The 16,786-nt window shown below is 54.9% G+C and overlaps 1 protein-coding gene across 4 annotated transcripts in view; it reads right to left on the reverse strand.

The window, feature by feature from the left end:
* PRKAG2 (protein kinase AMP-activated non-catalytic subunit gamma 2) overlaps positions 1–16,786 on the reverse strand; it is a 248,261-nt gene that overhangs the window by 178,033 nt on the left and 53,442 nt on the right. The gene's annotated exons all lie outside the window — the stretch shown is intronic.

The raw sequence follows: 16,786 nt of genomic DNA on the forward strand, positions 1-16,786 counted from the left end.
CACGGTCAGTGACGGGCCCTCCGGTCCAGGCGCCGCCCGTAGCCCTAAGCGGGCGTCGCCTGCCCCCTCCTGAGTCCTCCTCCTTGAAATCACCCACTTTTAAGGAGGGATGTGGGTGTGTTTGCCATCCCCCCTCTCCGCAGATCCTGATCACCCTCCACATTCCCTTCCAGAAGGAGAAGTCAAATTTCCAGTGAGCAGCCACGACCTCCCATCACCCAGGGAAGGAGGAAGGAAGACAAAGCTGGGATGAAGGGGACAGGGGGGAGAGAGACCAAGGAAGGAGGGCAGAGGACATGGGGGAGAGAGGTCGCATCTCGGGATGTCTGGGGGTGTGGCCGATGGACAGGACTTTATCCCAGGACATGGAAAGTGGGTCCAGGAGTGTGGCTGCCCGGGAGGATGGTGGGGTGGGAAGGGCACCGTCGGGGTGGCAGCTGGGCCAACACAATGGGACAGGAACCTAAACCAGACTGCGGGGGGAGTGGCTCACCCCAAACTCATCACGTCTGAAACAGCCGGGCCCCTCCTTCGTCCTCAGTCTCGCCGGGTGGACACCCACCACCACCCCAGGCCGAAACCCCACCTGGCTGTCCTCACATCCACCTGCACACTTAATATTTATTTTATTTATTTATTTATTTGCTTATTTATTTATGACAGAGTCTCCCTTTGTTGCCCAGGCTAGAGTAAGTGCCGTGGTGCCAGCCTAGCTCACAGCAACCTCAAACTCCTGGGCTCAAACGATCCTCCTGCCTCAGCCTCCCGAGTAGCTGGGACTACAGGCATGCGCCACCATGCCCGGCTAATTTTTTCTTTATATATATTAGTTGGCCAGTTAATTTCTTGCTATTTATAGTAGAGACAGGGTCTCGCTTTTGCTCAGGCTGGTTTTGAATTCCTGACCTCGAGCAATCTGCCCGCCTCGGCCTCCCAGAGTGCTAGGATTACAGGTGTGAGCCACCGCGCCTGGCCCACTATACTCTTGCCAGAGTGACAGAGCAAGACTCTGTCTCAAAAAAAAAAAAAAAAGATTAGGACACACACACACAGAAGGAAGACCACAGAATTGTGAGAACGCAGATTTCTGTTGTTTGAGCTACCCAGTCTGTGCCACTTTGTTCTGGCCATACCTGCTAACTAATAGGCATACGAACATCTCCGAAAGACCCTGCTTTCAACTCCTTTGGGCATATACCCAAAGTGGAACTGCTGAACATCAGGTAATTCTACCATTAATTTTTTGAGGCACCCACACTGTTTTCCACCGTGGCTACAGCATCTTACGTTCCCACCCACAGTACACAAGAGTTTTAACTTCTCCATGTCTTCAGCAACACTTGTTTTTGTTTTCGAGACAGAGTCTTGCTTTGTTGCCCAGGCTAGAGTGAGTGCTGTGGCGTCAGCCTAGCTCACAGCAACCTCAAACTCCTGGGCTCAAGCGATCCTCCTGCCTCAGCCTCCCGAGTAGCTGGGATTACAGGCATGTGCCACCATGCCCGGCTAATTTTTTCTATATGTATTAGTTGGCCAATTAATTTCTTTCTATTTATAGTACAGACGGTTGTTTTGTTTTTTATGGTAGCTATCTCACTGGGTGGGAGGTGGTCTTTCACTGTGGTTTTAATCTCATTTCCCTAGTGACTAGTGATGCTGAGCATCTTTTCATGTGTTCATTGGCCATTGGTCTATCTTCTTTGAATAAATGTCTATTCGAGTTCCTTGCACGCTGTTTAACCTGGTTATTTGTGGCCAACTTCTTTATTTGTGGTAGGAATTCTTTATATATCCTGGATACTAACTCCTTATCGTATGCATGATTTGCAGATATTTTCTCCCATTCTGTGGGCAGCCTCACACTCTACCGACTGACTATCCTTGGATGACTCGATGTAGTCCAACATATCTATTTTCCCTTTTGTTGCCTGTACTTTTGGTGTTGTATCTAAGAAACCACTGCCAATCCAATCACGACATTTCCCCCCTCCCCATGATTTCTTCTAAGAGTTTCATATTTTACAGCTTTAGCACTTATATTTAGGTCTTTGATCTATTTTGAGTTAATTTTTTGCATATGGTGTAAGGTAAGGGTCCAACTTTGTTCCTTTCCATGTGGGTATCCAGTTTTCCCAGCACTGTTTGTTGAAAAGACTGTCCTTCTCCCATGGAGTGGCCTGGGCACGCGTGTCCATTTGACTGTATCTCTGAGAGTTTATTTCTGGGCTTTCTATTCTGTTCCATACAGTCTCTGTTGTATGTTTTATGCCAGTACCACACTGTTTTGAGTATTGTAGCTTTATAATAAGCTTAATAAGTTTATAATAAGTTTATCAAGTTTGAAATCAGGAAATGTGAGACCTCCACTTTTTTCTTTATTTTTTTAAAGATAGTTTTGCCTATTTGAGGTCCCTGAGCTTCCATATGAAGTTCAGGATAAACTCAAGTGTTCTATTTTTGCAAAATATGCCATTGGGATTTTGATACAGATTGCACTGAACCTGTAGACTGCTTTGGGTAGTACTGACCGCTTAACAATTTCATCTTCCAGTCCATAAAATGGGATGTGTTTTCATTTGTGCCTTTTGTCATTTCCTTCAGCAATGCTCTGTAGCTTTCTGTGTGCTTAGCCTTTCTTTTAACCCATTCCACCCTCCCCCACCCCTGCCCTGGCCCTGGGGTCCCAGCCTACACCCTCTCTCACTCACTCAGTTTTCTCTTGGGCCACCTGCTTGTTCTCCGACTTCTAGCTGTGCCTGTTTGAATCCATCCTCCCAGTCTCTGCTTGAACGGTGACCCCTGAAAATGTGAGCCTTATCATGTCAGCTCCTCCCCTGAGGCCCAGCAGCTCCACGGTAGCCCTGGCCGCTGTGTGGGGCTCCAGGCCCAGCCTCTCTGCTGTTGCTCACTTCTGGGTTCTCGGCCAGCTCCTCACTGAGATCACCTGGGGTGCCTGCTTGCTGCTGGGCCTGTGGGTGAGTCAGCACGGCAAGCAGAGGGCCGCCAGCTTCCCCAGGGGGTTCCCAGGCTCAGGTCCGGAGCTCTGGGCAGCCCAGCAGCCTGCAGTCCAGGCCCAAGGGTTAGCCAACCTCCGCAGCCTTGTCTCTGATGTGCTCTGCGCCCGACTCCTGCCTTCAGCCCAGGTGGACCGCTTGTGGTTTTCCAAACACGATGTGTCTATGGACATCCTGCCTGGAACACCATGTCAGCTCCTCGAGCACTTCGGTTCAAGGCCACTGTCCAGCCCCTCCCGTGGACTGAGCCTGCTTCCCTTCAGCCTCTCCGGGACAGCTCTGAGTCGCACCCCAGCCCCTGGCACGGAGCCTGGCCCCTGGGGACACAGCAATCAGCCACATTGGTGCCAACCTCCAAACACCCCAAGACCTGTCCTTCCTCCGGGATTGCCTCGTGGTCTCCCTATGCCCCACCCCCAAATTCTGGTTCACAGAGTGAACTCCTATGTGTCCTGCAAAGCCTCATTCAAATATGATCTCTGGCTTGGACCCGCCCTCAGGCAGAACCCCCTTTCATCTGCATCCCACGGACCTTTAGACATACCTTTGTATGTGTATATCACAATCACGGACCAGTGCATGTTTCTTTTTTTTTTTTTTTTGAGACAGAGTTTCACTTTTATTGCATGGGCTAGAGTGCTGTGTCGTCAGCCTAGCTCACAGCAACCTCAAATTCCTGGGCTCAAACGATCCTCCTGCCTCAGCCTCCTGAGTAACTGGGACTACAGGCATGCGCCACCATGCCCGGCTAATTTTTTCTATATATATTAGTTGGCCAATTAATTTCTTTCTATTTATAGTAGAGACAGGGGTCTCACTCTTGCTCAGGCTGGTTTCAAATTCCTGACCTCGAGTGATCCGCCCGCCACAGCCTCCCAGAGTGCTAGGATTACAGGCGTGAGCCACCGCGCCCGGCCCTGTGCATGTTTCTAACTCCGCTTTGACTCCACCAGGGCCAGGGGAAGGCTGTCCATCTTGCTGTTCTCTGCCTCAGCTGTGCCCGGCAGGCAGCGGGGGCCAAGTGTGTTTGAATTAACTCTTTGGCCAAGCACCCTCCCACCCCAGCCGCAGGCACGGGGCTGCAGAGTCTGTGCCCAGGGGCGGGCAAGGAACAGGCCCCTGCAGGTGCCGTTCTCCGGGAAGTGAAGAGGAACCAGGGAGGGTCTCTTATCGATACACTTAACCAGCACATTCCTCTCCGGTCTCAAATAATCATTACTCTCTAACATTTGTTGGGCACCAGTAGTTTCCACACACGGAAGCTTTCCCGCAAATGCTCACTTGTCCCCACGCAGCAGCCCTAAGCAGCACCACGCTCCAGCAACGAGTCCAGGGAGGCCGAGCGACTCCTGCGAGGATGAGGACAAAGATGGTCTGGGAAGAGCCGGGAGCGGGACACCGGTCTTGCTCCTAGCTCAGGCGCCTGCAGCCCAGGCAGCTATTTCTGGCCCTCGTGAGAACGAAAGCACCACGTCCAGCTGCCTGCGGCTCCTCAGCTGCGGGACCCAGGTGCACGAGCCCGCGCGGTCAGGCAGCCGGGCAGGGAAGTCCCCTGGCACAAGTGGCGGGCTTTGCTGGAAGGCTCCCCCGGCCCCACATTCCATTATTCTAATCCTGGCTCTCACCTCCCAGAGCTCACCGGGAAACATTACACACCTTGGGGACCCAGTGTGGGAAAATCTCTAACTGCAACTAAGGCAACAAGACTACCAGCTTGTAGAATACTTGGGACCTGGTCCCTTAGCTCAGCTGACATTCCAGAAGGCCCCGGGCTCAGGGGGCTTGCCCTGTCCATAAGTTTTAACTCCTACCAGAGCTCCATGCCTTCCTCACCGCTGTCATCCACGCCTGGCCCCAATCCCTTCACCCCCTCGTCCCGTCAGCCAGCCAGGTGGGCCCCTTCATGCACCAGGGGACCTTCCACCAGGGGGTGATGCCAAGAGATGCTGAAGATGACTTCTGCCAAGAGGCAGCTGTAGCGTTCCGATTTTCTCAGCTGCACACAGTACGTTTTAGACCTTGACCACGTACACGTTCTGGAGATGACTATCTGGGTCTTTGAATTTTCAGGATTCGGACTGATAAAGCTACCTGTCAGGAAAGCATCAGGACAACAGAGAAAAGCTCCCCGACCCCGACTGCAGGTTTGAGGGAATCCCTGAGATGGAAGCTGACCTTGAAAGCAGCTCATTTATCCCCTCCCCTTAGAAATCTAGCCAAAAGCCAAAGGCTGCCACAAAAAAAAGTGAGGTATTAACAACAGAGCCATCCTTCATCTGACATTAGTGTGCCATTCTTAAACCTCCCAACAGGTATCATCAACAAAAGGAACATCCCAGTCCACAGATGAAGATACTGAGGGTCAGAGAAGTTAAGTCGTTTGCCCAGTGCCACACAGCCAGACAGTAGCAAGCAGGTCCCGTAACCCAGGTGCACCTGCTCCCGGCTCAGAGCTCTTTCTATTAAACTCCACCGCCTCCTTGGAGTGGCTCAGCTCCAGTAACAGAGAAACAACTTGATATCAGAGCCTGTAAAGATATAAGCTCTTCCACGCAAAACGAGTATCTCAGCACAGTGCCAGCTCAGGGGAGAGGGGAGAACCGATGGATGAGGACTTGTAAAGTTCCCTGGTCCATTCCCAAGGCAGCTTACCACGCTAACTTCCTCTTCGAGCTCTTCTTAACTAAAAGGAATCCAGGCTGATGTTTCAAAGAACAGAAAAGTATAAACTACCCCATCGCCAAAAGCAGTCACTTTGCATTCTAGAGCTATCTACATTTTGTGTAGTTTGGAGTCTTTATCTATAGCTTCTTCCCAGCCCCCTCCTTATCCTGACATTTCCCCATAAGATAATGGACTTTCTAGTGTGGACGATCAACCGATTTGTGGATTCTGGAGGGATGGGGGTCATTTTACGCATCATGTTTTGCGCCTGACAGTGGGTGCCGAGTATCTCAGTCGGACGCAGTTCTGACCTTGCAGCATTTCTGAGGCTCCGGCCCACAGGACTCCTTTGTTGACGCAGCTGGGACACCCCAGAAAGAGAGCTGACAAAAGTGCAAATACAGGACAAACAAAAAGGCTGCCAGGGTCCGGGGCCCGTGGCTCTACCTCTGGGCACACTTGGGGGTTTAGATATCAGGGTCACAATAGAACATTCCTGTTCGATTCCGACGGAGGAAGGAACACATCAGGATGATTTTCATCCTCCACTCCTGCTGAGCAGACAGAGCACCATCTGGAGCGACCCTGGGCCGGCCACCTGCTGAGTGGAGGGTCACCCTCAGCTATGCGTATCGAGAGAACACAGCCTGTTGGTGGGGACGGAGCCAGAAGGCCGAGCTCAAACCCCGGCAAGTGAGAGGGTTTAACTAGCTAGTTTCTGAAGATGGCTTTTGGCTCACACGTTCTGTTTGTATCTGTCGAACTGAGGAACAACAGGTAGGACCAGGACCGCTTTGAAGGAATCCTGCCAGATTCAGAACAAAACGCATCTTCTCAGCTCCCATCTCTGCCATCAGGGTGACGTTCTCCTACTACTCTCGAGCCGCCAAGTGAACTCCGTGGAGCTGCGGGGCTCGGGGCAGGGGCTCGATGACCGCAGGGACGAGGTGGTGGGACGAAGGCGTTTGCTTGGCCACCTTCACGAGACTTCGTAGGTGAAGCGCTCGTGAGGCGGCTGCCTGTCTGGCTTTCCCTCTAACGTGGTTCTAACCCTCCCGGTGTCTCCGTGGATTTCCCAGGGCCCTCAATCCCGAGGACCTGGACTGTTGGTGCAAACGCCGGTGCAAACGCTTGGTGCGATGCTGGGAGAGCCGAGTGTGACCTCAGTACCAGGCCCACGGCGCTGCGGTCCCAGCCGGACCCCTCCCACCCACCCGGCCGCCCCTCGGTCACTGCCCGGCGAGTGCGCACGCCGCTCCAGCCGCGGCCTTTGGCAGTTCCCCCGAGGGGGAGGCGCGAGGGAGGCGGCGTCTCCGGCCCGGCCCGGCCTTGCGCAATCCCCAAAACCACCGAACGGGCAGTTCTTGGTACCGATGGGTGGCGGGAGGCGGCCAGAGCCTGGGTCAATTGGAGCCTTTGAAAAACATTCGTGTTATATAAGCACTCTCAGAAAAATAAGGAACAAATACTGAAGCACTGGAACTAGGCAACAGGGGAGGGCCAGGGGCCAAATTAGGGAAAGCCTCAACTTAGCTGGCAGAGAAGTTCCAGAATTATTCATTTTCCACAGAGGACACCGTGCTTTCTGACTGCAGTCTGAGAGACTTCCTGATGCAAAAAAAGGAAAAACCCACAATTTCTCACTGCTGTGGCCACTTTTCCTCCCCCGCCAGCCCCCGCCCGGCGGTCCCCATTCACACGGCTCAGGCTCCCTCCCCGCCCTGCCCCGCCCCACACAGCTGAGGACGCTCCTCTGTCCCTCATGCAGCCCAAGTGCCACCCGGGGTCCCCTCGCTCCACAGCGGCACCAGAACCACGCTGCCACAGAATCCGGGCCAGAGCGGTCGGGAGACCCCAAGTCTCCCCTCAACTCTCCACTCATACCTTACGTGCAACAAATCGTCTTAGTTTTCCAACCTGCAAAAGGCGCTCTCGTGCCTTCTGCATGGCAGGGTGGTGGCGGCTGTGAAACCCAGGCCGGGTGAGGCGAGCGCAGGCCCCTCCCGTGGCACGGGGCCTTGCTCTGCTGGGGTGGTGGGGACCACTGGCCGGGGACGCGCCCAGCCCCACGTGAAGGCTGCGGAGAGGGTGAGGGCGTCACCTACACTCGCCCGGGCCTGAACCGGTTGGAAGGATTCTGCAAAGACGCGGGCGGCCCCTGTTCGTCATTAGAGAGCTGTCCTCATCCCTTCCCCAGCAGAGACGGGGATCAGCGGCGTGTGCGCGGCAATCCTAGAGGGGCAGCCAGCGGGCTGCTGCCCCCGCAGCCCGGCTCTCCGCACGTTCCCAGGGCAGCCGGGCCTTTCCTTGCCGCTGGTCTCCTCACAGGAGGACGCCGTGTGGCGGAAACAGTGCCTCCTCTGGGTCGGTGGTCGTGGCCTGCAGAGGCTGGTGCGGTGGGATGCCCGAGGACCCCAGCCCGTCCCGGGGCCTCTCTCCACCCCGTCCTGAGCTCAGGCCCCAGAGCAGCCTCTGCCCGACAGCCGCTCCCAGGCAGATTGGGCCCAGCCTCCGCTAACCACTGAGGCTCTTGTCTTCTCCCAGCCGGTCGGAGTCCCCTGGAGCAAGGGAGAGTGGGGCAGGGGCACCACTCAGAGGCCACAGGGCTCTGGGTCAGCTCACAGTGCACAAGGAGGGAGGCAAGGGCGCAGGTCACAGTCTGTGCAGCCACCTCCCGAGGGCCACCAGCTATAGCAGGAGGCACGGCCCGGGCTCCTGCCTCAACCCTCAACCCAGAGCCACCGAGACCCCCCCGAGGGGGGGGCTGCAGGTCCCAGCCAGGGAGGGGTGGTGGTTACGGAACAAGGAGCTCGGGGCTCCAGCGCCCCGTCCCGTCTGCAGTCGGTGACGGTTAACTTTACACGCCGCCTTGGCAAGGCCACGGCACCCACTGGTTCCACCAGACACCCGTCCAGGGTATTTTGTGGATGTGGTTAATATTAATATCGACAACCCACTGGCTCTGAGTTGAGCAGATCGGCCTCTGTGATATGGATGGGCCTCATGCCACCAGCAGGAGGCCTGAGGAGCAAAACGGAGGTTTCTGGAACAAGAAGAAATCCTGCTTCAAGACTGCAGCCGCCACTGTGCGAGTGTCCAGCTGTCAGTCTGCCCAGCACAGTCAGGACTTTCCAGTCCCCACAGAGGCCCGAGCTAACTGCGTAAAACACATCTCTCATGTGTATTAACACTAATACGCATCTAAGCGTATTTATTAAATGTTATGTTTCTGATAATCATTGTTATGTGGCTATATCTTGTTAATATAGATTAAGAACACTATATTGGCCGGTCGAGGTGGCTCACACCTGTAATCCTAGCACTCTGGGAGGCCGAGGCGGGCGGACTGCTCGAGGTCAGGAGTTCGAAACCAGCCTGAGCAAGAGCGAGACCCCCGTCTCTACTATAAATAGAAAGAAATTATCTGGCCAACTAATATATATAGAAAAAATTAGCCGGGCATGGTAGCGCATGCCTGTAGTCCCAGCTACTCGGGAGGCTGAGGCAGGAGGATTGCCTGAGCCCAGGAGTTTGAGGTTGCTGTGAGCTAGGCTGACGCCACGGCACTCACTCTAGCCTGGGTACAAAGTGAGATTCTGTCTCAAAAAACAAACAAACACACAAAAGAACACCATCTTAAGAACAAAGTAGGATATATATATATGTATATATTTTACTGGGAATATCTCCGCTTGGATGTTTCTCTGGAGACCCCACCTGGCACAGCCCCGGCCCCTCGCCCGGGCTGCTGGGGTGGGAGGTGGGGGCAGGGCGGGACAGGCGGCCGCTGCGCAGAGGCGAGAGGGGTGGCTCACCTGGCCGGTGGGCTGCCCACGCCGAGCGAGGAGCCTTCCCTGTGCCGCGGGCCGAGGGCAACACCCGAAGGAAACAGCTGGGCGGAGACGGGTGTGAAAGGCCATCCGTCCCGGCAGCGTTTGGCGAGAAACAGGAAGCGGACGACTGGTCTATTTTACCGTCATGGAAGCACATTCACCACACAGGGAGGGGGCGGCAGGCTGAGAAAAGCGCCAGGGTCGCATTCCGGCCCGCCCTCTTTGGGCCTCATCCGTGACACGGGGCAACCATCCTCATGTCACACGTCGGGTAGAAGTCGCGTGTCCGCCGAGGCATCTCGTCACGCCGCGTCACACCTGAGCACCTCCCTCCCCCGACGCCCCGGCAGTCCGAGGACGGTGAGGGCCGAGTCTCGTTCACCTCCGGGTCGCTTGGCCTCTCCACGGCCCCAGACACGCAGGGGCCCGAGGGGAGTGTGTCTTTCCCTCCACAAAACCGACGCTGGCAGAACGGTCACAAGCTGGGTGTAGACAACGAGGACAGCTCAGCGCACGGGCCGGCGTCCAGATGGGCTATCTGGGGGCGCTGCCTTCTCAAGACAAGGACAGACGGCAAACGGGGCCCTCTGTGGGCGGAGGGACGGCCCTCGGTTTCTAGGGCTCTTTTCAGCTCCGCCATCCTACGACTCTACTAAGACAGGGTCTAAGAAGGCCAACTCTGGGCTTCTGCAGAGGGTTTATTTACTCGCAAATAAAATGCCAAGCCACCAGCCCAGACCGTGGTCACCGTGGGGTCAAGCCCTCTGTGGGCACACAGGACACGGGTAAGGCCCATGCGATTCCACACCCGGCCCGGCCAGCTGGGCCCCCCACGCTCTAAAGGGAAAACCCAACGACAAGGGGACTGGGAGATGCCCTGGTTGTGACCTCTGCCACCAGGCCCCACGTGGCCCTGGGCCAGACCGGAGCCACACCCCCCTTAGTGCCCCACAGGGTAAAAATCAAACGGTCTTTGTTTACGCTCGAGGACAAACCACAGGAGGGACACCACGAACTAGAATAAAACTGGCCACCCAGGGAACATTTTCATAAGGTCACAGAGTTGCTGGCTGGCCCCAAGACACACCCTGCTCTACTTAGGAGGACCTTGTGCAAGAACAGAAACCTTTAAGCCAGGGCTCAGAGACATCTCATTTCTGTTCCCAACCACCCGTCCAATACGTGGCTTTGGGATTTGGCCCGGAGCTGAGGTCTGCCATGGTTTTCAACTCAGGACTCTCAGAACATCCAGGGTCTGTGTTTATAAAAACATAGACGGAAAGATTCTTCCCAAACACTTTCTGCAGGTGCCTGACGACTCCCCCCACCCCTTCTTGTCGCTTTACTCACCTGCTCTGTGCCAGGCAGGTCGCGATAAAAACGTACAAGGAGTTTAGAGGAAGAAGGAAATACCAAGGACTTAACCAGAAAGCGCGGCTGCACACGAGAGCAGTGAATAGAGGTGCTGTTGTCTGTCCGTCCACCCTCACCTCACCCAGGGTGAACCGGCCGCTCCAGAGGCATTTGGCCACAGCTCTTCACACTAACAGTCCCAGCCCATTGGTGGATTATGAAATCAGTTTAGTGGGTTGCACAGCCACCAAAAACTGAATCAGAATAAAATAAGAATGCATCTCGTTGCATAAACCCGTGTCTCAATTATTCACACACACACACACACACGTAGAATAAAATGTACTTCTCATTGCACTGTGGATGACAAAGTCTGAACAGTGCTGCATTAGATGAGCTTTGACATTGTGCGGATGGATTTCAGGGACAGAGAGAAGCTGACCTTCTGTCCCCAAGATGTCACCAGAAATGTAGAATGATGAGCACCGGCCGCTTCCTCTCCTGGCTGAAGCCCTCTGATCCCCCTTTGTACTCTGTGTCCAGAAACATAAAGAGCCATCAAGGCAGAGCACCACGCCTGTCCACCACTGTGTGGACGGGGGCTCCCTCACCTCCTCACCTCTCACCCACCTATCTGCCCTCCCAGCCCTTTGACTGGTGGGCACCGCCACTCTGACCCACCAGGGCAGCTGGGCTCCCGCCGCCCCCAGCCTCCCCAGGGTACCCCAGACCAAGACCAGCAGTTATTCTCTTGGGGGCCACCACCCACCCGTCCGGGCCAGGCATGCTGCAGACGCCCTGGTCTCCAGCAGCCACAGGATGCTGCGGTGGACGTGGTCACAGAAATCCTCCCGGTCCCTTATGGTACAGGTGGGGACAGACGCCCGAGATTCAACCACGTTGCTCAAAGCCACATGGTGAGTTGTGACCCAGCCCAGAACCAAATCCTGGCCTTGCAGCTTGTGGCTGAGGTCTCTTTCTATCACCTCAACTCCTTCCAGCCCATCTGGCTTTCTGGCTTATGTTTCCAACTCACGAGCGTTGTAAGGAGGCTAGGAGTCCCCAGCACGGGCCTGGCTGCAGTGGGCGCTTGGTCGTAACTCTGTGAGGCCGTCCTCTGATTTAGGCTCTGTGGGCACCTCTGCAACGTGTCTCCAGTGGCAGGACAAGGCCCTTGCTCCGAATCGCCCTCCTCTGTCATCTGTTGGCTTTGTGTGCATTTGTTACCTCCCAGGAACCCTTCACTCTGTGATCGTGGCCGTGAGGGGGTACACCTGCTCCAAGAACTTTCTGGGACCCGCAGAATCCGTCATGACCCCTTCAGGTTGAAGGTTGGCAGACACTCTGCACGGAGGGGCACCAGCCAAAGTCTCAACAGCAGCAGGTTCACGGAGACCAGCGGGCCCCGAGAAGGTGCCTGCCCCGCCTCTTCCGGGCAGGGCCCTCGAGGGCTGCTGGCCACACCCCAGGCAGCTCCGGGGTAGGATGAGAAGGTGTTTGGGAGCACTGGACAGCCCTCCTGGGATTCTGGGCCAGAATCCGTCTCAGGGCAACATGGTCGTATGACGCACTCTTTTAAATTTTTATTTTTCAGTCCTTTTTACTAACTTAGCTCCTGTAGTTATAAAAGAAGATGAATTGAGCGTGGATTTCCGCCCCTCACCAGCCGTGTCAGTTGGAAACTCACTTCCTAGTCCTCAGTTTCCCCACCTGCAACGGGAGGTGTTGAGGCTCAGCCTGAGAGCTCCCCCAAAGCCTTCCAACCCAATTTCTGTCCCAGGCCATCCCTCCTCCTGGCACCGTGACGACACTACACCTTCAAAGGCTCCCCGGGGGTGCACCCTGCGTTCAGGCCCAGGGGTGTGAGCAGTTCTGGGGAGACACAGGACACACCGATGGGGAGGAACAGCAGCCGGGCGTGGGCAAAGGGGGGAGGATGCACTGAGGACGTGCGGGGCGGTGACGCGACCCTGGTGATCCTGTGACGGTGGACATAGGTCATCACTCACCTGTCAAAGCCCACAGATGCACGACACCAAGAGTGAGCCGTGGACCTCAGCTAATAGCAAACGGACCACACCAATGCAAGACCCAACGACAGGGAAACCGTTACTAAGGGAGGGGGGAGGGGCACACGGGAACCCTCTGTTCCTTCTGCTCAATTGTTCTGTAAACCTTAAAGTACTCTAAGTCTATTAATTTTTTTTTTTAAAAGGAATGATGGCAAATGGCTGGAGATGGCCTTAATTTCACCTGCCAGCCAGTGTCTTACCATGCCGAGCCTGGGCCACCACCCTGGGTCGTGACTACAGGAGACAAGAGAGGCCTGTGACGTAGCTGAGGGCCTGCCTGGGGCTCCTCGGAGACACCGTGGTCATTGGTCCCCTTGGGAACGGGGGTGTCCACGGCTCTGGGTCCTTCCAGAACACGGGGAGCAGGCGCACTCCACCCTCCAGCTCAGGGTCACGAGGCCGATGGGATCTGGTCCGAGGCTCAGCATTCAGGGAGAGAAGACAGACAACTGAGGCAAGGGACTCGCAGAGATTATCTGCCATGCCAGGGCAGGCAGCAAGCGAGCTGGCAGAAGGGCCTGAGAACCCAGGTCCCCATCTCCGGCCCAGCCCCCTCCACCCCAGGCGAGGGCAGTGAGGACCGAGGGCTCTTGCCTCCGTGCTCCAGGTAGGGGCCACGGACACTGGAGTCACGGGGTGGACTCGGAAGGTCGGGGGTGAGGACACGTCACCAGGCCCCTGGGCAGCTCGTTACATGGGGAGACACGCAGGTGCAGATAACTTGCGCTTCCCGGGCGGAAACTCCGGGCTGCAGACCACGGCGTCCACGGATCCGAACGAGGGAATGTGCTAGGTTTTCCTGATTTTCGTTCTGTCGCTGCCAACAAACCCATTCTGTTCTGGCGGGGAGAGGGGGCTCGTTACATAAGGAGGAGAGGGAAGAAACTTGCTGAGATGCAAGGCCAGAGTCCCCAGAGGGGCAGAGACTTCTGGACCAGCTGCTGTGCCAGTGGGGAGTCAGGTTCAAAAAACGGGGTTATTCGTGGCTTTGTTTTTTCAAGGAAGGAAAAGAGAAAAAAGGCTTGCCTCTCCCACCCTAGGAGTGGGGTTGAAAGCCACCATCTCTTAGGACAGAGTTGAGACCCTCCAGTGTGAGCAGGGCCTGGTCCCTGCCATGTCCTGGTCTCCCAGCCTCCCCGGGGCCTGGTTTAAGGATGGGACCAGGAAGAGACGTGGCCTCAGCATTTGCCATCTTCTCCTTGCTGGAGCGGATTGGGATCTTTATTTCTCTCTGAAAATGCATAGAAGGTTCTGGGCCAGGTCCCGTGGGATATTCCCAGAGCCAGAAGATCCCTTTGGACTGTCTGTGCCCCTGGCGTGGCTGGCCTTCCGTGCTCTCCCTCGGCTCTTACTGGTGGATCCGGGAAGCCTTCCTATCACATGCCCCTGCCCCTGGTGCCTACGAGGTCCTGGGGACACCTGCCCCCACGTTCCCAGCACGGGCGCCACATCCCGGGTCCTTGTGCCCACAGTGAGTGGCCTCTGGCCTTCCAGCTCGGCCGAAGGGAGCTGACGTTTTCCAAAGATCTGTTTTTACACCCCGATCTTGGAGACATCCACAAAGAAGGAAGGGAAACCCCACAGGCAGAGGGAAAACTGAAGCTGCCCAGGGGACGTGCCCAGGGCCCCACTTTGTCTCCTCTTAGTCTGCACACTGCCCTATTTCCATGGCGTAAAGGGCGCCACTAAAAGGTCACAGTAGGTGGGTTCTCCCTTGGCTTGTCTGCGTGCCCGGCCTAGAGGAAAGAACAAACGTTGCCCGGGGACCAGGCTGGCCAAACCTCCCGAGGTTGCTTGCTGCCTGCAGGAGACGGAGCTGGCTCCTCGCTGGCCCCGGCCTTACCTTCTCCCCCTGCCGCAGCCAAACCTACGCACTGTCCCGTGGCACAGCCTCAGTGCCTTTGTTCCTCTTCCACCAGAGCTCCTCAAACTGGAGTGTTATGACTCACACGAGTGGAAGGCTACTGTTCATACATACAAATGATTTTCAAGGTAACAGTCAGAGAGCCAGCATTCCTTCATAGTGATGGCTTGCAAATTAAAACACTCTGACTGGACAGGAATTTAAGGTGGTGTCCACCATGCTGGAGTTCACGGACACACTCTCAGTCCCTGTGCATCTTCCAAGAACTAGCTCGATCCCCACAAATCTAGGTCGACTTTTCTGATGAGTCCAGTTGAAAGTGATCTTTTACCGCACTGCATTTTCATACCTAGGAATTTAAAATCACTCCCTCACATGTTGCCCATTTGCTATTTGTATATACATTTTACCTCTGTACAGACTGTAAGTACTCTGAGGACACCGGCTATGCTAGCCAACTTTCTTTTGATAAGATAAAATGCATTGGGTTCAAAAGTCAAAACAAAACGGTAAATAATTGAAGAATCATTCTTCCACCCTTGGCCCAGCCATGCCATGTGTCCCCACAGGAACCACTTTTGGTGCATATGCAGTGGGGGCTTCTTTATGCAAACGCAAATTCAGCCATACCCTCCTGTCTGCCAAGATCCATCCCAGATGTACAAGCAGAAACGGCAGTTCACGGGGAGGCAGGACGAACGGACACGCCACATCCTTGGTGAAGAAGTTAGGGACTCTGAGAAGACCCCCACAGACTGAGAAAGCCTTCTGGGTGCTCTCCGGGCAAGCTCCTAAACGGCTCACATGCTAACTTCCTCACTTACCAAAACAACAAAGAATGGCAAAGGGTGATGTAGGTTGGGGATCTCTGGCCCAGGGTGGGAGGTGACAAAAAGCCACCGTGGAGGCTGGGTGCTCAGTCACTCGAGGAGTGAAAAGAAGTTGCACCTTTAACCGTGACTGCTTAGGCGAACAGAACAGCAAGTCCCTGCTTTTGGCTGGAATTTTATCGGCTCTGGTTACGTTGATTGTCTGACACTGATCAGGGAGGCTGGTATCAGAAATGACTAAATGAGGAAATTATTAACAAAATGCTTGTTAGACAGTCTTTCAAACCGTAGGATGAAGGGGAGGAAACAGGAGTCTTGGAGGGATTTAAAGATATGTTAGAGTTAAGTGAATAAGCCAGGGACTCGCTCACTCAAATACCTGTGAAGTATCCACGCTGTGTCGGAATACACAAACCCACCCACAGGAGCCCTCAGATGGGGCGGGGCTAGACTGCATAGGGACACAGGGACCTTCTCTAGGTGGCAGAAATGTTCTGGACCATGGTGTGGTGGTGCTTGCATGACTGTGTACATTCATCACAACCCATCCAACTGCGTACTTGGAACAGGTTTATTGTATGTAAATTACACCTCAATAAAGCCAACCGGACAGTGATCAGTCAACCACCACCATACCCACGGGGGAGAAGAACAAGCAAGCTACAGAAAGGGGGAAAAGTCTGCATTATTAATCCTGGAATGTTGAATGTGCTTTTTCATGCAGTAGGAGTGGAATTTTCAGGAAGCAGCTGTGCTGGGGGTGACGGTTATACTTTATTCGTTAGCAAAATTCCCCGGTTTCAATTAGCCCCTTGGTGCCAAAGCACTGTGGCTTGGTACGCCAACAGATAAGGCACAGTGAGTGTCCCTTCTGCCCCACCCGTGATCTGGAATGGCCAGTGTTGTCCCTCCCAGAACCCAGGTTAGAGGCACGGTGGCTACAGATCTAGGAAGAAAGATTTGTTAGACACCAAAAGCCCAGTTTCTCCCAAAGGTAAACCCCTGGCAGCGTGAGTTGTCACAAACCTACACAAGTGCGTATGTCGCGTGTTCCTGGGCCCCCTTTGTGGGTCCAGGCAGTATTTCAAAGGTGACCAGGAGAAAGAACTCGTTAATCTGAACCCTTCTCTGAATTAGCAGGTTACTGGATTAGCTAATG

This window comes from Microcebus murinus, chromosome 9, assembly GCF_040939455.1.
Source record: "Microcebus murinus isolate Inina chromosome 9, M.murinus_Inina_mat1.0, whole genome shotgun sequence".
NCBI classification, from domain to species: Eukaryota; Metazoa; Chordata; class Mammalia; order Primates; family Cheirogaleidae; genus Microcebus; species Microcebus murinus.